The following is a 23,971-nucleotide window of genomic DNA, read 5'->3' on the forward strand; positions in this document are numbered from 1 at the left end:
TCTCTAGATGGTAAATTACTATAACAATGAGTATAAATTACATCTCCTTGAACCTCTAATGAGTATACGAGGTTAAACTATTTCCCAAAACTCCCAGGAGTATATGAGTATAAACTGGTCCTCCCCGCTCCAATGCCTTAAGAGCCAAAACTGTGTAGACTCCACTTAACGTATGAGCATAAACTATGTTTACACCGGTCAACGCATAGCCTTGGGTCAATACTGGTCAACGTGTTGTGATGAAGATCAACACCAGTCAACGTATTGCGATGAAGGTCAATGTTGGACAACATGAAGCCTTGGGCTAGTGCTGGTCAATGCGTTGCGATGAAGGTCAATGCCAGTCAACACGTTGTGATGAAGGTTAACACTGGTTAACGCCTTGCGATGAAGGTCAAATCTGGTCAATGCGTAGCTACAAGCCAACATCGGTCAACGCGTTACGATGAGAGTCAACACCGGTCAAAGCGTAGCTGTGAGTCAACACCGGTCAACACATTGCAATCAAAGTCAACGCTGGTCAATGCATTACAATGAAGATTAACGCTGGTCAACGTGTTGCGATGAAGGGAAACACCGGTCAACGCGTTGCGATGAAGGTCAACGCCGATCAATGTGTAGCCATAAGCCAACGCCAGTCAATGCATTGCGATGAGAGTCAACACTGATCAACGCATTATGATAAGAGTCAACGCCAGTCAAAGCACAGCCAACGGCCAATGCTGGTCAATGCGTTGCGATGAAGGTCAATGCCAGTCAACGCGTTACTATGAAGGTCAACACCGGCCAATGCATAACCATAAGCCAACGCCGATCAACGCGTTGTGATGAGAGTCAACGCTGGTCAAAGCGTAGCCAACGGTCAATGTCGATCAATGCGTAGCCGTAAGTCAACATCGGTTGATGCATTACAATCAAAGTCAATGCCGGTCAACGCGTTGCGATGAAGGTCAATGCATCGTCAATTCTCTCCAAAACAAGGCTCAGATCAACTCAGATATAAAGGAAAATCCTAGGGAGTTCAATCATAATTTAGATACGAATCCCCGACGAAGATAGTCAGTTCAACGTCGACTCAATGACACGAGCTAAAATCCAAAATCAACACATCAATTTTAGTTCGAGACTTCTACAACGGTCAGACGATAAACGCAGCACCGAAAGAATTTTAGCTATTCGACAAAATACCGAATAGACTAAAAATTGAAGAAGTAAAAAACTGAAGCTAAATGCAGATCCTTTTACACTAACTGAAGGTTGGACCTATCACATCCAAAGTATTCTAGGCTCTTTTATAAAAGAAACGAGACTGAAACACTTTGGAGGGGTACTGTAGGCGTCAAAAATTACCTATAGGTTCCCGCATGTAGCTCGAGATAGAAAAAAGATAATGAACGTCATTATCCTAGTCAAGGGGATTACTTAACGTTGACAAATGCATGAAGCAAGTTGACGAAGCGTACAAATTAATAAGACGGTGAAATAATGAAGAGACGATCCGATTAGGAGTTACGTTTCACTCACGAAAGATGAAGTGCCACTCGTGTCTCATCCACTCCATACATGATTCACTCATGGGAGTTTGTAGATCTCCTCTCCAGCTTTCCAACACACTTTGAATTGTGTCATTTCGAGATCGGACCGGGGAGTTACGGAAAAAACAAGTCGAGGCGCGCAATCAAGATACATGACGTGTCTCGGCCAAAGCCGAGACACAAAATGTGTCTCGGCCAAGGTCGAGAAACAACTTGTGTCTCATCCAAGGCATAGACACAATATGTGTCTCGGGCCTAAAAATGCTGATTTCACCCGTTAACCACCTAGATTTTAGTTTAATCTGATCAAAAGCCTTCCCTACTGATCTGAAGTTATCCTAGAACGTGGTTAAGTGGTTATAACTGAGGATGAGATAAAATCAATCATTCTTATCCAAAAACTAAGCTTCTGAAGCTTATAAATATGGCCTAGGGCCTTTATTTACACAGATCTGGAATTCTAGAGCTTCGGCGAAGCCTTGTCAAATTGAAGAGTGAGGAACACGAATTTCAGAGAGGAGGAAGGGATCTGGGCGAGTTTTTCAGTACAAGGCGGAGAAGAGTTCGAGAGATCTATATCTCATTCATCCGTTTTCCTTGAGATCGTACCTAGCTGCGATTCTTGAGAAGAGTTATTATCTTGTTGTTACCAAGATAGTCACTTTAATTTCTTGTCTCCTTTACGAGGCAACGAAATCGTTATTCGAATCTGATCAGTCGGTGGTGTTGGCCTTCTTGTTTTGATGATGATTTAACAAACAATTTACATCTAATATTGTTTGTCTAGTATTTGAGTTCTCTTAATTATTGTAGACAAACAACGTAGTTGGAGGATGGATGGATTGCGCCATAACGATCATATCAAATGGAGGTTGGCGGAATGTCGGTGAAGCCTTGCTATTCAAAGTTCAAGATCCAAGTTAAAGCTTCATCCGCAAGATTACCTAGAAGAGCTTATTGAAGATCAAGATCTAGCTTGAGTAATTTAGTATAGGTTTATATTATGTGTGTTTAATACGTTAAGCTCAATATCTATACACACACATTATATCGGTTTTCATATATATATATATAGAAATTTCACATGTTTACATTCTCGTGTTTTGAACTATTTTGCAAAATGATGATTTTTCACAAATGGGAAATGTAATTTGGAAAATTCTTTTTGTAACATGTTCATTTACATGTTTATATATTTTTCCCAAAGTTTCATATCTTTTGGACTTCATTTGTTATTTTTAACATATTTTCAAAAGTCTCAAAAATAGCTTTAAAAATAGTTTTTGAATATGTCAGATTTCGGTCGACCGCACCGGTCGACCGAACCAGAGTTCATATTCTCACTGGGCAACAGAGAGTCTGTCGGTCGACCGGTCCGGTCGACCGAAAAGCTCCATCGGTCGACCGCACCGGTCGGTCCAGAACTGTTTCTTCGTGTTTTGCTCTCCGTCGGTCGACCGACGAGATTTCCGGTCGACCGACTATGTGACCGTTGCTTTCTAACGGCTCTTTTCTGAGCCAATTTTCTCTGGGTCTTTTTGTCCTTTTCTTGGGTAGTTTTTGCTGAGATCTTTAGAGGGTATAAATACCCCTTTGCTGATATCTTTTCATAAAAGCCAAGAAGTTTTTAAACAAGGGTTTTAAAAAGAGTTTAAGCTTGTTTAAGCTTGTTTAAGGATTTGGTTTAAAGCAGTTTTAGCTTTCACAAGTGGAGGAGATTATCTTATTGTTTGGGCCTCAAATCTCCATCTCTCCATCTTGATCTAGAGAAGTTTTCCTAAACTCAACTCTAGCTTTTACTTATAATTATTTGTTAATTATCATTTCTATTAAAGCTAGTTTTATATTGAGTTTAGATTTGATTTTATTTTTACTCATTGTTACACACACCCACATTGAGCTTTTAGTATTTGCATACATAGTATATTAGGGTTGTGAGAGATCGTAACATTGAGTTGTGCTTAATTGAGTTCTCACCTATTGTAGAGAACAAATTTATATTTGTTACATTGTGAGTGTTGTTAGGTTTTCGGTGAGCTAGAAACCGTAGTGTGTTGTGAAGTTTTCGGTGAACTAGAAAACCGAGTGTGAGGAGTGAACGTTGTTCGGTGAGCGTTGAAAACCGACACTGTGTGGTTGTAAACGTTATTCGGGTGAGCGTAGAAAACCCGGTCGTGATAGTGGATTTCTCCCCGGGAGTGGGGAGCGGAGACGTAGGACGGAAGGTCCGAACTCTGTGATCATATAGTGTGTTTGAGTGTGCTTTGGCGTTCATTTATATTCATGCTCATATCTTATATCGCCTTTGTCATTAGCTCATTATTTATATGATCCACTATCTAGTTCATATTGTTTACCCTTGTGTTGTTTATATATCCTTGTATACATATTCATCATATAGGATATATCTCTTTGTTTGCATTGCTTATCCTAGCTTATATATCTTGTGGTATTTTATATTTACTAGGATAACTTGTTAATTAGTTTTAATTGGTATAAAATTGGATTAGATTAGCATAAGACCCTAATCACCCCCCCTCTAGGGTCTAACAATTGGTATCAGAGCTTGGTGCTCTTTGATTTAAGGTCTAATCGCCTTGAGTTAAAGATCCAAGTTATATTTTTGTGCTAATCTTGTTTTGATTGCATTTGCATCTTGCTTGCATATTTTTACAAATTATGAATATGAATGATGCATCTTGTTTAGGCTATGATTCTAGTATTGCTCCTAAATTCAATGCTTTCCCTTATGCTCAATGGTGTTTTAGATTCAAAATATTTGTTCAATCTAAAAATATCGATTTATGCGAAGTCATTGATTGTGCTTATATTGTGCCCACGTTGGAGAAATCCAAGTGGAACAAACATGATAAAAAGATGTTTATTATGAACAAGCTTATGTTAGAATTTTTATTAAATGCATTTGATTCATTTATGTCTAACAAGCTTGATTCTTTTGATAGCGCTTATACATTATGGAAATTCATAGAAGCGCATCAAGGAGACTTGAAGGCGATCCGACAAGCTTTGGAGGATCCCGCTTCAAGTTCATATGGAGCTTCATGCACACGTGCACTAGGCGATAGCCCTAGTGAGGTTTGCGAGTTCGAAACCATAAATGATTTACCTAATGATGAACTTGCTTGTGCTAGTGAAAAATTATTACATGCCTTTAACAAATTGCAAAATGATTTCATTAATTTACAAAGCAAGCATGAAATTTTGAAATCCGATCATGAGTTGTTAGCATCTAAGTTTGAAACTATTTCTAATGAAAATGTGATCCTTAAAGAAAACAATGAAAAATTAAAATTGGATCATGTTTCTTTAACTTCAAACGTTGCTAGTTTAACTCATGAAAGAGATAATGCCATGTTAGAAGTAAAGAACATACAAAATAATACTGCTATCCGACAAACTTTGGAGGATCCCGCTTCAAGTTCATATGGAGCATCATGCACACGGCCACTAGGCGATAGCCCTAGTGAGGTTTGCAAGTTTGAAACCACTAATGATTTATCTAGTGATGAACTTGCTTGTGCTAGTGAAAAATTGTTGCATGCCTATAACTTACTGCATAAAAATTTTATTGATTTACAATGTAAGCATGATAATTTAAAATCCGATCATGAGAAGCTAGTGTCCAAATTTGATGTCATTGAAAATGAAAATACTATGCTTAAAGAAAACAATGACTTATTAAATTTGGAAAATGAAAATTTGATCTCATCTATTGCTAGCCTATCTCATGCTAAGATTGATGCCATGTTAGAAGTAGAGAACATAAAGAATGATACAGCTTCTTTTATAAATAACTATTTATGTTCTACTTCTAAAAATGCATATGTGCCTAAAAATGAAGATTTGAATCTTATGAAAAATAGTATTTCATCTTTAGATTCAACTTTGAAAATATGCATTAATAATCATAAGAGGCTTATGAATATGTGTGCCAAGAAGTTTTGTTATGATTTGAAAAAATGTTCAAACTTGCCAAATTTCTCAAGTAAACCACCTTTGTTTAATAAGGTTTCTCATTTGCAAAATAAATTTAAAAGACAATCTTCAGTTGCAAATGATTTTCGTGCATGCTCACTTAGTCAACACAAATCTTTTCACTCTTTTCATTGCACGAATTGCAATCGAAAGGGTCATTTGAATGAATATTGTTTTGACCGTGCTAGTGCATCATATGTGCCCAAGAGGGTTCATAACCCTAGGGCTTTGAGCTTTATTGATAGGGGTCATGTCCCTAAATCTTTTGGTACCAAGAATACTTGGGTACCAAAACAAATTTGATTTTAAACCAAGAATTTTAGTATTTTTAATTTTCTTTTTCTTGGTTTTGAAAAATGTATTTTAAACTTTTATGAAAACAATTCCTTTTATTGGTCAAATTCTTTTGTTTTCATAATTCCTAGTTTTGATTTTGATGAGAGGTTTGCATTTATATAACCCTCCGGATTTATTGGGTGTTTATTCCCAAATCATGTTTACCGGATGCTAGAATGATTATATGGGTTGGAACAAGCTTAAGAGCTTGATATATTGTTGCCTCTCTTAAAAATCTTTTATCAAAGATTTTGTTTTGAATTATTGCTTTGAATTCATTATATTTTACTTATATGTTGATATTTATGTGTTTGTGCTTATGGATCATCTATTCGTGCCTTATAATGTATTCCATATATCGTTTGATCAAATCTCACAAAGAAAATTCTCTTGATTGATCAAACATCGTTTTTGGATTTAAACCTTGATTTATGATTTCATTTGATTGATTTGTTTTCATTTGAAAACTTTTTGCATGATTCTCATGTTATTCTCTCAATTGTTTTTATAAATCTATTTTTACATAGTTTTTATGTTTTTTGATATGAGACACTATGTTCATCTTGACATACTCATTTGTGTTCTCATTGTCTTTATGTATGTGAGTGATATTTAGCATATTCATGTATGCTTGCTCACATGTTTTGCCTTGATCTTTATTGCATATATTCTATATGGCTTTTTGATAGGGGGAGCATTCCCTATAATTGTTTGATACTCACATATGCTTATTGATAGGGGGAGCCTTCGCTCTCTTATTTCTTTTGTCCCCTTTTTGATGTTGTCAAAGGGGGAGAAATACTGTGAGTATACATTTCCTTTCATATATGCATGTGAATTATAATTTATATATTCATTTGTATTCATGCATATATCCTTTTTGTAAATTGTTTGTCATCATCAAAAAGGGGGAGATTGTTGGCCTTCTTGTTTTGATGATGATTTAACAAACAATTTACATCTAATGTTGTTTGTCTAGTATTTGTGTTCTCTTAATTATTATAGACAAACAACGTAGTTGGAGGATGGATGGATTGCGCCATAACGATCATATCAAATGGAGGTTGGCGGAATGTCGGTGAAGCCTTGCTATTCAAAGTTCAAGATCCAAGTTAAAGCTTCATCCGCAAGATTACCTAGAAGAGCTTATTGAAGATCAAGATCTAGCTTGAATTTCATAGAATATGCAATTTTGTGAAAATATGGTTTTCTTAGTTTTTGGACTTAACAATAATCATATCCATATTTTATTAAGTCTATATAATCATTGTGCAAAGTTTCAAAACATGGTTTAGCCAAAATATCAAATTTCACATGTTTACATTCTCGTGTTTTGAACTATTTTGCAAAATGATGATTTTTCACAAATGGGAAATGAAATTTGGAAAATTCTTTTTGTAACATGTTCATTTCCATGTTTATATACTTTTCCCAAAGTTTTATAATTTTTGGACTTCATTTGTTATTTTTAACATATTTTCAAAAGTCTCAAAAATAGCTTTAAAAACAGTTTTTGAATATGTCAGATTTCGGTAGACACCGAACCGGTCGACTGAACCTGAGTTCATACGCTCACTGGGCGACAGAGAGTCTGTCGGTCGACCGGTCCAGTCGACCGATGAAATTTCCCGGTCGACCGCACCGGTCGACCGGATAAGTGTTTGCTTGATTTCCTGTTTTCGACCTGGATAACGGTCGACCGAACTTTCCATCGGTCGACCGAATTTTTCCATCGGTCGACCGACGGAATTTTCGGTCGACCGACAATATACTGTTTTTGTCTTTTGACTTGGGATTTTTAGCTGAGGTTTTGGAGGATATAAATACTCTCTTTGATCTCAGTATCAAGAATGTTTTAAAGAAGTTTTTAAACAAGGGTTTTAAAAAGAGTTTAAGCTTGTTTTAGGATTTGGTTTAAAGCAGTTTTAGCTTTCACAAGTGGAGGAGATTATCTTATTGTTTGGGCCTCAAATCTCCATCTCTCCATCTTGATCTAGAGAAGTTTTCCTAAACTCAACTCTAGCTTTTACTTATAATTATTTGTTAATTATCATTTCTATTAAAGCTAGTTTTATATTGAGTTTAGATATGATTTTATTTTTACTCATTGTTACACACACCCACATTGAGCTTTTAGTATTTGCATACATAGTATATTAGGGTTGTGAGAGATTGTAACATTGAGTTGTGCTTAATTGAGTTCTCACCTATTGTAGAGAACAAATTTATATTTGTTACATTGTGAGTGTTGTTAGGTTTTCGGTGAGCTAGAAACCGTAGTGTGTTGTGAAGTTTTCGGTGAACTAGAAAACCGAGTGTGAGGAGTGAACGTTGTTCGGTGAGCATTGAAAACCGACACTGTGTGGTTGTAAATGTTATTCGGGTGAGCGTAGAAAACCCGGTCGTGATAGTTGATTTCTCCCCGGGAGTGGGGAGCGGAGACGTAGGATGGAAGGTCGGAACTCCGTGATCATATAGTGTGTTTGAGTGTGCTTTGGCGTTCATTTATATTCATGCTCATATCTTATATCGCCTTTGTCATTAGCTCATTATTTATATGATCCACTATCTAGTTCATATTGTTTACCCTTGTGTTGTTTATATATCCTTGTATACATATTCATGCTTATCCTAGCTTATATATCTTGTGGTATTTTATATTTACTAGGATAACTTGTTAATTAGTTTTAATTGGCATTTAATCGGATTAGATTAGCATAAGACCCTAATCACCCCCCCTCTAGGGTCTAACAGGTGGTCCTGTAGGCTATCTAAAAATTACTACGGATAACCAATCCCCATTAAACACCGATAATAGAAGTTACAATTTGATAACTTTCATATAGACAATTCAATAATGAAAGTTACAAACAAACGACTTTCACGTCAACAAATAAAAGCTATAATTAAAGCATTTTTACATAGATCGAGAAAGGTTACGATTCAACGACCTTCACGAATGATGAAAATATCTGATTCAACAGGCTTTACAATCAACAGCGAGAGTTACAATCTAACGACTCTTATCTTAAAATAGCTAAAGCAAAGATTACAGAACAATGATCTTTGCAACGCTTTAACAAGAGAGGTTATAAACCTACAATCTCTTCAAAGAAACACAACAGCAACCACTACATTTTAGTCGCAAAACACAAAGCCTCCTCTGCGTTTCAGCTTTAAAACGCAATGCAGCCATTGCATTTTAGCATTAGGCAGATGCCTAACTCTACGTCCCGAGTCTGAAACGTAGAGTTCGGTTCCAGGACGCCATCTTGACGCGTTTGACTCGTTCAAACATGAGCTAAACGGCTTCAAAACCATTTTCCCCACGTATTTTCGGATCAGATTTTTGGGAGATCGACATTTTTTGGCAAAGGAGATCTGGTTTTGGGCTAATTAGGAAGGAGGTTTGAGGTATCTTTTAAGCAACGGATCGTTTAATTCATTAAACAAATTTTTTGGTTTAACAACAACTCGTTTCATAGAGTTTAAACTCATTCTGAGTTCATAAACTCTTAAGAGTTCTTTTCAAACTTGCCACACAAGTTTACATTAATCGTTCCATTAAAGTGAGACATCGGATCGTCAACTAGAAGCAAACTCGATACGAACGTCGAGGGAGGTATCTCATCGCAACTGTAAAGAACCCAGTTTTAAATAAAGGGGAAGATCTCTGTTGATCTTCTTCTCTTTTGTAAATCGGAATTCCGATATAAGAAGATTGTAATTTCTTTTTTTTTAAGTTAATTAGAGATAAATTATATTGAGAGAATTGTATTCATTCTTTGTCTAAGCCAGTTAGAGAGATAATACAATAAATCATATTCTCAATTATCTTCTTATAAATTTCCCACTAACAAAAGATGACGACTCCGCTGGGGACTAGCTTCTCTGACGACGAAGTGGTGACGTAATCCGATGTCAACCTCGCTGGAACGACTGTCGAAACTCTCATCGTAGAGTTCGACCAAGCCAAGTACGAGGAGGCCCTCTCCTATGGATGCCTCAGCTTCAATGCTAGGTGCAAGATCTGAACGATCACCAAGACTAAAGATCCGTCCATTGCTGCATCATCAAAGGAGACCCTACCCTTTGATCAAGATTATTTGAACAGCCCTCTTCTGAAGGAGTGGGTTCAGCCTCTGCCAAACTCGTTCAACGAGTTGAAAGTTCCACACTCGTGTTAATGCAACGTGTAACGGGTCAAAAGAGGCCCATTACGACGACAAGCCCAATCAATGCTGATGACTTCGCTGCAAAGGCCTTAAAACAGGCCAAAAATAATGTTGCTCGACGGAGGAGAAGATCCTTACAGAGAGTTTAACTCCGAGAGAGCCGATCTCTCAATCATCACGAGAGCCACGTTTGTGAGCCTCTACTTGAGCGCTTCGTTTCTACTCCAGAATACAAGTCTCAGGGTGGTGAGCCCAAATATGAGCCCCGAGTGATTCAATTAAAACGTTACCCTCTAGGGAGCGTTCCAAAACCACAACGCAGTCTTCAGGAACGCGTTTCAACACCTAATCGCAGCCCTCAGGGAAGCATTTTTCATACTGAACGTGGTTCTCCAGAGCATGTTCTAGATTCTAAACGCAACTCTTGGGAGTGCATTCAAGACCCAAAACACAGACTCAGGACTACGTTAATCAACAAAAATACAAACCTCAGGATTATGTTAATCAACAAAATCACAATTCTCAAGGCTGTGTTTCACCAACAAAACACAGACTTTGGTCTAGTGTTGATCAAACACAACACGACCCTCGTGTTCCTGCTTCATAACGCGACGTGATTCGTCGTGTCCAAAGAGATCAACATGGATTTAAGATGTTAAACAAGAATCAGGCTCGCCCACTAAGGGGCAGGGGGTTCCATCTCCAACCTCACGTTCGGTGAGAAAATATCCTTAGGTATCTGACTTAAGGGAGTTACTTTCGAAAGAAAGACCAGTGCAACAAGTTGCTCATTCATGTTATTGTGAACGACTTATCTCTGCAGTCCTCTCAGAATGCCCATGTTGCACTTCTGAACTATGACGCCCCTGCTTTCACACATGGTTGTAGTCTAAGATGAACCCAGAGATGTCAAAACTGCCATGCACCAACACTGTGTAATAATAAGTTTTACCAATCACAGTAATATCTTCTAGTGGAATCAAAATAAAGTACATGTACAAAAAAGGCAAAAAAAAGAGAAATAACTATAATAGACAAGATATAGAAAGAAGTATCTCATAAATAAATCATGTCTCAATGAACAACCTAGAATACATCTGATATCTTAAATGAATAAATATGTCTCGACAAAAAATAACTAAAAATCGTACTAAGGCACACTACCTTTACACTATGAAATAAACTCTAAGGTCTAAATAAAAATATAAAACTATGGTGGAGCCTCTAATAAATCTCATGTGACGACGACTATGCTAGAGAAAGCATCCAAACCCGACTCAATGGCCTATACAAATGGAATATCGACGCACTACCCCCGTAGTACTGAACTGAGCTCATCAACGATATCTAAAAGGTGTGTGTATAATATGTACTAAACTCTTTCTCAAAGTAATCGGGTCAAAACCCATCATAATTTCTTTTAGTATACCCATGTGTGTGCTACTACACTATTCGTGAATTTACGTGTAAAGAAGTACGGCTCAAAACCCGCAAATATATCTTAAACAGATGCAAAATAAAAATTCAGGCAACAGCCTTAGTAGTCGACTACTAGGCTTAGTAGTCGACTACACTGAGTCCATCCAGACTCTGTAATAACATATATCAGTATTAGTAGTCGACTATTAAGAATATTAGTTGACTACTCTACAAACACACAGTTTTTGTTATACTCAACTGGGAACGAGTAGTCAACTACTAAGCTTAGTAGTCGACTACTCTGTCAAGACACGCATTCTTTCGTGCACAAACAGTGCTTATGTCAATTGTACATATCATAATGTTAAAACGAGATTTTATACATAGCATATGTATCATGAATTATCTGAATCATCAAATTAAATAATTATATCTTCTAAATTAGGGTTTAACATCCTAATTAAATAATTTCTTCAATTATCTCATATATAAACAAAGTGATTATCAATTTCTTCAATTATCTCATATATAAACAAAGTGATTATCAACACATGATAAAAACTACTCATGAATAGAGGTAAAATTCATTTAAACATGTCAACACATGATAAAAACTACTCATGAATAGAGGTAAAATTCATTTAAACATGTTTATCTTACTTAGGTATTACAAACCTAGGGTTTAAGCATAATTAATTAACATGAAAACTCAAAGAATCCTTCACGTAATATATCAATTATTTTAAATCAGCATGTCTGCACTTTTCTGTAGAACATATCATTAGTAAATTAAGTATATCGTTTTCTAGACAAACTCTTTTTAAGAATATATTTTGTTTTGGAAACTAGAGCCACATAACTATCATTTGGCACTGGTTTTGTTCAGTTTGGAGTTTATATGATATCTTTAGTTAAATGTTATACATGTGCAATAATTTTTTACAGAACATATCATTAGTAAATTAAGCATATCTTTCTCTAGACAAACTCTTTTTAAGAATAGTTTTCTGTTTTGGAAACTATGATAGCTATGATGAAAATAAAAACTAAACCTCTTTATAATTCAATTAGACAACAAATTAGGGTTAACACACGAGTTTAACATAATTATAAAGTTAAAAAAATGAAAATTTAATCATCCCTAATGATCATGATCACGTTACTATCATAAACAATTAGGAAAAGCTAATGATATAGCATTGGGTTATGATTTATCATAAAAAATCTCATCTTTTTCATATTAGGTTAAGCATTAAGCATAAAAACATTGATTAAACACTTTTATAATCATTAAACACTATAGGAATGAGTTTGGATGAAGATGATCTTGCCTTATCATGTGTGCAAGCCTCTGAAACTAATGTGAAATGACTCCTCGTCACCAAACATCGTAGTTCTCGCCTTTTCCTAGCTTCTCGCCTCACAAGACGCTCCCAAAATCTTAATTTTAGAGCTAGGGTTTGAGAGAGAGGAAGAGGGGCTGCTAGGGTTTGAAACTCTGATGAAAAGATAATAATTTTCATGAAAACACATGTATATATATATATATGCAAAACCGAAATAAACCCGTTTGACCCGAACCAGGAAACCTAGTCTGACTAGGAAAATAACCTTCAGTATTTTAGCTGTAACTTTCTCATCCGACCTTAGAATGAGGTGATTTAAGATTTGATGGAAATCTGTTGAAGAGACCTACAACTTTAGTCTTTGAGTTTTTCTAGATTCAAATTGTATCTATGTGTAAAATATATAAACTCTTAACTGGTTATTTTTTCTAGATTTCTCTTCGTACATGTTTTGTGCATTTGCACTCATATATTCACAAATATACATTGAATTAATCTCAAATCAATTCCTATTATACTCAAACATCAAAATATGTTATATTTTCACCGTATAACATATTTATTATTATTATTTATATGTAATTTTTAAAATTTTAAGGTTTCTTCCCCCCTTAAAAAGAATTTCGTCCCCGAAATTTTGCAATCATATCCTATATATTAATAATATCAGATAAATACGTTGAAGGGATAATCCATATAAGGAAACCCTTATATACACATCTCACACTATTAATCTCCAGATATGTAACATAAGTATTTACACTTAACAATCTAGAATGTTAATATTCCCACTCAACCCCTAACTAGACGGAACTAGTACGTCGGGCGAAAAATCAAAATAAGGAACCCCCCATATATATATATCATGTGTTCCGAATGATTAGGAGTTAAGTGTCAATACCTCCATTCTAGCGTTAAGTATGAATATAACCATATAAACAATACATAAATATCAATCAAAATCAATCAACCCACCTGCTCAAATAGGTGCGGGTAGTCGTGATGCATAACATATTCGTGCCCCTAAAAATCAACATCGATATCTATACTTAACGGTCTAAAATGCAAATACTCCCAGTTAACCCCTAACTAAACATGACCATATGGATAACCATAAATCATAAACAAATCATACTGAATTTTTAATTTACCTATTCAAACATCTGTGGGTAGTCGCGATGCATATCCTCCATGCGCTCCTATGAAGTTTCCTCAGTTCCTCTCTGGTTCCACTGAACTTTAACTAAGGGTATCACCTTATTTCTAAACTTCTTATCCTCCTTGGCAAGAATGCATACCAGAATCTCAATCATAATCAAATCATAGTGAATCTCGACCTCAGGTGTGTCCAACACTCGCTTCTCCTCCACGTCGCGTAGATGCTTCTTAAGCATAGAAACATGAAAAATATTGTGTATACTCGACATCGAGATCGGGCCAATGTACCTCGGGGCAAGCTTGCCCCATCTACCAAAACGCTGTACACCCTTCATTTGTGATACTTTTAACAAAACATAATCCCCAACCTGGAATTCTAATGGTTGTCGCCTCCGGTCTGCATAAATTTTCTGATGACTTTGCGCTGCAAGAATGCACTCTCGAATGACTGGTACCTTCTCTTTAGTCTGTCTAACAAGCTCCGGTCCAAGCAATAGACTATCTTCTGGTTCTGCCCAACAAATAGGTGTTCTGCAAGGCCTCCCATACAATGCTTCATACAGTGCCATGCCAATAATCTCTTGATAGCTATTATTATAGGCAACTCAATCAATAGGATGTGGTCCTCCTAACTATCCTGAAAATCAATAACGCACACCCTCAACATGTCCTCCAATATCTGGTTCACTCTCTTCATCTGTCCATCCGTCTGCGGGTGAAATACACTAGAGTAAGATAACTGGCTACCGAAAGAGTTCTAGAACTTCTCTAAAAATGTGCTGACTTCGTCAACCGATCCACTATTACCCAAACTGAATCGTTCCCCTTCTTCGATCTCGGCAATCCTACAATAAAGTCCATAAAAATATCTACCCATTTCCTCTCCAGAATGGGTAAAGGCTGTAGGGTTCCTGCTAGCCTCTGATGTTCTGCCTTCACTTGCTGGTAGGTGAAACACTTACCACATACTCTGCAATCTCACCACGTATGCCGTTCCACCAAAAGTGTCTCTTCAGGTCCTTGTACAGTTTTGTTATTCTTGGATGCACCATGTACCTAGTACGATGCACCTCATTAAATAAGTTCCTTCTTTAGTTGTGGATATCCGACATTACTAGTTGGCCTTTTATTCAAAGTCCTCCATCTGCTTCAACGGTCCAATCAGCCTTGGGCTCTTTAGAAATCTCCTCCTTTCGGGTTTAAATCCAAGTGTCTTCTAGCTGAGGTCTAACCACTCTATCACTCCAAGATAGTTGCATGGACAAAGCTCCAAAAATGCACTATTCCCTCCTATCTCTGGTCTAAAGTCGAACTGGTTAAGTTTGTGGAGATCTCGATACAACGAACACCTCAAAGTCGAAATCCAATGACGATGCTTCCTTCTCAAAGCGTCTGTTATGACGTTCACCTTCTCTGGATAGTACTGAATCACGAACTCGTACTCCTTAATAAATTCAACCTATCTCTGCTATCTCTGATTTAGCTCTTTCTGAGAGAAGAGATGCTTCAAACTCTGATGATCCGTGAATAGCTCTAACTGTACTCCATATAGGTAATCTCCATGTCTTCAGTACAAAAACTACCGGAGCTAGTTCTAAGTCATGTGTGGGATAATTTTGCTCATGCGTCCTCAACTGACATGAAATATATGCTACCACTCTCTGGGCTTGCATCAAAACACCTCCTAGACCTACTAATGATGCATCCGTGTAGACGACAAAGGTCTTATCACTGCTTGGGATGGTCAAAACTGGTGCTGTAGTTAACTTAGCCTTCAAAGTCTTAAAAGCCTCATGGCACTCCGTACCCCAAACAAAATGTACACCCTTCTTCATAAAGCGTGTATATGGCATGGCTTTCTTCGAGAAGTCCCGAATGAACTTCCTGTAATAGCCGGCCAAACCTAAAAATCTACGAATCTTTGTGACTATCGTCAATGACTCCCAATTAAGGACGGTCGCAACCTTAGCTGGATCCACTGCAATGCCCTCTCTGCCGATGATGTGGCCCAAAAATCTAATCTCAGATAGCCAAAACTCACACTTGCTGAATTTGGCATATAGTCGATGCACCCGCAACATCTGTAATGCTAGTCGAAGATGCTGCTCATGCTCTGCCTCCGATCTCGAATATATAAGGATGTCGTTGATAAATACTATCACGAACTAGTCCAAATATGGATGGAAAACTCAGTTCATCAAGTCCTTGAATACCGCGGGTGCATTGGTCAGCCCAAACGACATGACAAGAAACTCGAAGGACCCATAACGAGTCAGAAAGGCGGTCTTGGGAATATCTATCTCCCGAACCCCCAAGTGATGATAGCTAGAACGAAGATCAATCTTTAAGAAGTGTTGTGCTCCCTACAGCTAGTGGAATAAGTTATCAATCCTTGGTAATGGATACCTATTCCGGATAGTGACCTTTTTCAACTCCTGATAATCTATACAAAGACGCATACCACCGTCCTTCTTCTTCATGAAAAGGACCAGCGCTCCTCCACAGAGAATGACTCCGGCGAATAAAACCTAGAGATAATAACTCGTCCAGCTGAGTCTGTAGCTCCCTTATCTCAGCGGGTGCAATATGATAGGGAACTCGAGATATCGGTGTTGTGCGTGGCTGCAACTCCATGCAGAACTCAATCTCTCACATAGGAGGTAACCCCGGTATGTCTTTAAAGACATCCTAAAAATATGAGATGACTCTAGTCTCACACAACTCAGCACTCTGATCTCTCAGCATCACCTCCTCAATATATTCTAGAAATAACTTCGCAAACTGGTTGCCCATTGAGGTCGCTACAATCAACTCAGACCCATCGGATGCTAGCAAACTGACTATTTTTGCAAAACAGTCGATGCTAACATAGTATGATGATAACTAATCCATACCAAGAATGACGTCAAAATCTGACATCCACAAAATGATTAGATCTATAATAAACTCGGACTCATCCAAACTGATGACACATCTCTTACAGATACTCCCTAATAGAGATACCTCCCCTAAAGGAGTAGAAACGGATAGCGATACATCTAAGGGATGTGCGACTAACGAAAGCCTATCCATAAATGCATGAGATATAAACGAATGGGAAGCTCCGGAATCGAACAAGATCCGAGATGGAAAAGAGTTCACTAAGAAAGTACCTTTTACTATAGCTCCGCTCGTACCGTGATCACGTGGTATGACTACATAGACTCTGCCTGTGATTGACGACTGCTAAGCTGCTGGCGGTGGAAATATGAGACTATCTATCCCTCAGGAATCTCCTGAATGACACGAATCTGGTCTACTGGCCCTTCAATTCTCGATACAGTTGGCAGCGTCTCAATCATCTGCTATTGGCCATAAACCTGACCACAGTTCTGTTGCTGACTGTGTCCTAGTCTTTGCTGCTGGAGTTGAAAATTCTTGCCCCGATGTTGAGGTCTTCTAAGTCTTGCAAAAGGTTTCTTATTCTTACCCTTATCTCCGAATAGTTTTGCTTTCATAATTAACTATCGGTATGTCTCTCTGTTCCAATTGGGCTAGTTTTAGCTGCTATCAAAGTAGTAGGTGAAATCCTCCTATGAAATTGATATTCACTGCTTCGGTGTAAACTGAAGTCGGTGCTATCCTCTGATGATATCTTCTATGCTGAATACATCTAACTTCTGCTTTGGTACTGAGTCGATGTTAAGAAATTTTTACATATTCCTTCCATTTATAGGCTGCACATGAATCCGGTGTGCCCTGAAACTATGGTGCTCTCGTGTCTGATATTTTTCTTATTTTTACAGAGCTAATCCTCCTGCTCTGCGACTCTATTAACAGTTAGTTGTGGTGATGGTGAAATCGTCGGTATTGCTTCCCTAATAGGTACGGCTAGTACAACTGGTAGTGGAAATAAGATTATGATCACAGTAAGTGAGATCGCAAACATATATATATATATATATATATATATATTATATATATATACATATCACAATAAGTATTCACGCAAATACTTTTCAATCAAAGTAAGATAGTCATAAATTTTTTTTTTGTAATTTTCAAACATATGTGTATATCATCCTCACTCTTTTTAGGAATTCCTAGAGGACTCTATACATGAATCCTAAGAAACTCTATTCTAGCTCCACTACTCGATACAGGATGATCCTAAGGATACTGGAACTAGAGATCTGATACCAATTGTGACACCCTTGTTTCCACATGTGGCTATAGTCTAAGATGAACCCAGAGATGTCAAACCTGTCATGTACCCACAATGTACAACAACAAGTTTTACCAATCACAATAATATCCTCTGGTGGAATTAAAATAAGGTGCATGTATAAAACATGCAAAAGAAAGAAAATAACTATAATAGACATGATATAGAAAGAAGTATCTCATAAATAAATTATGTCTCAATGAACAACCTGGATTACATCTGATATCCAAAATGAATAAATATGTCTCGATAAGAAACAACTAAAAATCGTACTAAGGCACACTGCCTTTACACTATGAAATAAACTCTAAGGTCTGAACAAAAATATAAAATTACGGTGGAGCCTTTAATAAATCTCATGTGATGGTGACTACGCAAGAACCCAGTCATCCCACGACTCTTCGGTACTCTGAATTACCTGAAAGAATATTATAATAAAAAAAGCAACAATAAGAGCGTCAGAGCGCTATACCAAGATCACCTCCATCCGTCCCTAGGGAAAGGGCTGCTATATGGAGTGGAGGCTCTATCTATTAAGCATAGTCTACCTAGATTATTTCCCCCGTATCTAATGGAATTAATATTTACACACCTATAATATGAGATGTTGTACGTCGAGCGAAATAATACAAATAAAGAAACCCTTATGTATATACCATATGTCCCAAATTGTAAACATCTAAACATTAATACCGAACTAAAGATAAACAATCTAAATGAAATCAACAATTAGAAATCCACAACACGAAACTGGTACGTCGAGCGAAATAATCCAAACAAGAAAACCCTTATGTATATACCATATGTCTTAAATTGTGAGTCGCTAATTATTGATCCCAACTAAGAAAATAAAGAAAAGCAGTAAAAGAAAGTAAAGACATCAACATATCATATTCATAATATCTTTCACTATCACTGGGAAGATAGAATAAATACCATCACAAATCCCGTGTACTTTCAAATGCAAATACTCTGGGTCATATATTTCAGCAGTGAGTCAAAAACATAACTAGCATCCCCCAATAACTCGGGCTATCATTTAACTATCTCAATGCAACTCCGTGCAAGATTTTAATACTTAGCATTATCATGTGTAACGGACTACCCTGTAGGTATTCTAATCAGTGTATACGGCTCATTAGTCTCAGCTCGATCTCAGTGCGTAACATGAGTGCGAAACGGCCTACCATATAGGTATCCTAGAAGTATGGCTCACAAGCCTCATTACACCCTCATGCGGACGGACTGCTAGATAAAGCATCCAAACCCGACTCAATGGCCTGTACAAATAGAATATCAAAGCACTACCCACGTAGTACTGAACTGAGCTCATCAACGATATCTAGAAGGTGTGTGTATAATATGTACTAAACTCTTTCTCAAAGTAATCCGGTCAAAACTCATCATAATTCCTTTCAGCATACCCATGTGTGTGCTACTATACTATTCGTGAATTTACGCATAAAGAAGTGTGGCTCAAAATCCACAAACATATCTCAAACAGATGCAAAAAAAAAAATTCAGACAATAGCCTTAGTAGTCGACTACTAGGCTTAGTAGTCGACTACACTTAGTCCATCCAGACTCTGTAATAACATATATCAGTATCAATAGTCGACTATTAAGAACATTAGTCAACTACTCTGCAAACACACAGTTTCTGTTATACTCAACTAGGCACGAGTAGCTGACTACTAAGCTTAGTAGTCGACTACTCTGTCAAGACACACATTCTTTCGTGCACAAATAGTGCTTATGTCAATTGTACATATCATGACGTTAAAACAAGATTTTATACTTGGCATATGCAATAGGAATTATCTGAATCATTAAATTAAATTATTATATCTTCCAAATTAGGGTTTAACATCCTAATTAAATAATTTCTTTAATTATCTCATATGTAAACAAAGTGATTATCAACACATGATAAAAACTACTCATGAATAGAGGTAAAATTCATTTAAACATGTTTATCTAACTTAGGTATCATAAACCTATGGTTTAAGCATGATTAATTAATATGAAAGCTCAAAGAAACCTTCACGTAATATATCAATTATTTCAAATCAGCATATCAACAGTTTTCTACAGAACACATCCTTAGTAAATTGAGCATATCTTTCTCTAAACAAACTCTTTTTAAGAATAGTTTTCTATTTTGGAAACTAGATCCACATATATATCATTTAGCACTGGTTTGCTTCAGTTTGGAGTTTATATGATATCTTAAATTTTCAGTTAAAGGTTACACATGTGCAATAATTTTTTGCAGAACATATCATTAGTAAATTGAGTATATCTTTCTCTATAAAACTCTTTCTTAGAATGATTTTTTGTTTTAGAAAATAGGTTCACATAGCTTTCATTTGACATTGGTTTTGTTCAGTTAAGAGTTTATATGTTATCTCAAATTTTCAGTTAAATGTTATTTACGTGTAGCATTTTTCCGTAATCTATGATGAAAATAAAAACTAAATCGGTTTATAATTCAATTAGACAATAAATTAGGGTTAACACACGAGTTAAACATAATTATCAAGTTTAAATAAATAAAAATTTAATCACCCCTAATGATCATGATCACGTTACAATCATAAACAATTAGGAAAATCTAATGATCTAGCATTGGATTAAGATTTATCATAAAAAATCTCATATTTTTCATATTAGGTTAAGCCTTAGGCATGAAAACATTGATTAAACACTTTTATAATCATTAAACAGTATGAGGATGGGTTTGGATACAGGTGATCTTGCCTTATCACGTGTGCAAGCCTCTGAAATTGCTGTGAAATGACTCCTCGTTGCCAAACGTCGTAGATCTCACTTTTTCCTCGCTTCTCACCTCACAAGACGCTCCCAAAATCTTAACTTTAGGACTAGGGTTTGAGAGAGAGAGGAAGAAGGGCTGCTAGGGTTTAAAACTCTGATAAGAAGATGATAATTTTTGTGAAAACACATGTATATATTGTTTTCAGCGAAAGTTGGTTTTATATGGAATTCATTAAAACTTCAATCGCTTACAATGAATTACACAACAAAAATAAGAAATTTACAACTTCCTAGAAAATAACACAGAAATCGTTTATCAACTCCTACTATTGTGGGATTTTTACCTGTGTCGGGGGTGCATTAACCTGTGGATCACCGATTCACAGATTCTGATTGAACTGTGAAGGCTTTTGGATGTTCTTTTTCGTTTAACGAAGTAAGAATCTTAAGCGAATATCTTATAAATATAAGATGTAAACTCTTCCAAAGATCAAGTCAGAGCTTAGATCTTTAGTAATCGCCAAAAGCTTCTTGAAAGTATTTGTGGGGAATGAAGACTCTCACTCTTGCTCAAAATCACCAATGCTCCTCTCTCTGCCCTCTGTATAGGAAGGTATTTATAGGGATCGGGACCCATAAATATTGAAATGAGAGTTAAATAAATGATCAACATCACTTTCTTTGGCCGCGGCAGTCGCCACTGCCGCGGCCAAAGGAGCAGTTCCAGCCACGTTCGTAACCGCCTTCCTTTGCATTAGTGCATGTTTTCTGTAGGTAGTGGGCTATTTTTAGGGTATAACTACCCCTCAATGTTGCTACACGTTCTCCCTCAGTTATAAAAGCAAGTGGAACCAACAAGGATGCTAAAAACCATCAGCAATATCACAAGAGGATGCCCTCAAACGCTTGCGCGACATAGTTCACTGCCATGCATATGCGCGTCAGCTTCCACTGCCGCACCTATGCGCGTTAGTATACCTTGTCGTGGGTTGTCCTTCTATGTTGTTTCATCTATTCCTTTGCTTCTTTTGGCTTTGGATGATCCCCTCTGACTTAGATAATGACATGCATTATCTTCTCTTTGTCTTGAGCTGTATTTGGATATCTATAAGCATTTTAAGACTCCTATAGATACCTCCTCCAAAGTATCTCAGACTCATTCTTTTGTAGAGGTGTCTGGGACACTTTGGATAAGACAGGTCTTATTTGCAATCCCTTCAGTATTTAATTGAGGAGATCGTGTATAATGACCTGTAAACGGCTTCAACTCTTGACTTCTTCATCTTTTAGCCTACTCAGTGCTTTGTAGAATAGCTTAAATTCTTCCGGTACTGCGTTTATCACTCGACCATTGTTAAAATCTTGAACTAAAGCTGGTGTTTCGATATGTGAATTTAGCTCTTGTTGCTGAATCGATATTGAATTGATTACCTACGCGTCGACCTTCGTGAGAATATAGTTTATACTCATACGCTGACTGGAGTTTACACAGTTGTAGGCGTATAAAATTGCCTGTAGGTCCCTTAACACAGCTCGGCATGGTGATTCGACAAACCAACGAACCATCGGGCGAGATATCCAAACACGATCGTTAGTCCACTACACCGAAGCCAAGTGACACGCGACGAAGCGGATCAACGAGGCGCCGAGGCTAACGAACCGTACGCAAACAACGAAATACATCCACTCGTGTACGGAATCAAGCTAACAGTTCGATGAATCAACAAGTCATCCAACCGTAGAGTCCACCACATCAAACAACGATCGGGAGCGGACTCGAACTCCAAGGCGGATTTACTGCCAAATCAGGATCCGAACTGACAAATCAGAGTTCGGATAAACCGTGAAACCGCAAAACCAGAAAACAACAAACACAAGGAGGACTCGGCCAAAACCGAGCCAGAGTAAGAGCTCATTTTCAAGATGTTGGAACTTTTGAAGCCGAAACTCTGCCGAATTAAGAACTGAATCTTGGAGTTTTTGAACCTTTGAAGACTTGGACATTTTCAGATCTAGTTCTTGGCGATCATCCACGTCAAACAAGGCAGGAGTTCGAGAGAGAGATCAGATCTGAGATCCACACGGTTATCCTCCGGATCAAAACTTGGTTTTTGATCCCGAGAAGAGTCTCGATTTCGCTTGGTCGATTTCGATAACTACAGGCTATTATTTCCTTGGTGAAATAGTACCCCCGGCTGTTATTTTCCTTCGTGAAATAACACCCGTCATACTGTGTAGATCCGACCGGATCAAGATCGCGCGGTGGTCCACGGATTAACCCCGGCGCAGGCAAAGAACCCACATAAGCGAGAGACAACAAAACAGGATCTCGCGATTCGTTCAACAAATAAGGAAAGTTGTAATTTTTCTTTTCTTTGATTTTGTTGTAACCGGATCTTATAAAAAGACCGGATCTTTTGTAATCGAAAAACTATTACTTGAGAAAGCAATGAATTCAATGAAGGCAACTTTCACCGTGAACAATCTGGCGACTACATTGGGAGCCACCGATCTCGCTGCCGAGATCATTGCGTCGCAGCCGCGGATCTCAATCCCGGTCGAGGAGGAGGTCGAGTATGAATTCGACCAACAAAAGTTTGAGGAATACTGTCATCCTCGTCCGGATCCACCTCCTCCCGCAAGCCCAAGAAGTTCTCCTCCAGGAGAAAAGTCCGTTGGTACGAAGAAGTCCAGAATGCCAACAAAGATCTCACCCCAATTGACGCCAAAGTCGCGTCGGGTGAAGCTCCGCCGACCTCCAACCAGATCAAACCTGTTCTCGATAATTTCTCCGCCGCTGAGGGCGAGGGCGTGGCAACTCTCTTAAAGAGAGCCCGCCAGAGGCGACGTCAACGCATGGCGCGGCAACTCGCAAAGGCGATGAAATCCACAGATGGAATCCGCTATAATGCGGATCTGAAGAACAGGAGAGGCAAACGGCCTCAACAAATGATGAATGGCAGCTCCTCCAAGCTGCCAACGAACGAATGGATCCGTGTCAAATGGAACCGTTCGACACTGGATGAG

This window comes from Asparagus officinalis, chromosome 8 (genome assembly GCF_001876935.1).
Source record: "Asparagus officinalis chromosome 8, Aspof.V1, whole genome shotgun sequence".
NCBI classification, from domain to species: domain Eukaryota; kingdom Viridiplantae; phylum Streptophyta; class Magnoliopsida; order Asparagales; family Asparagaceae; genus Asparagus; species Asparagus officinalis.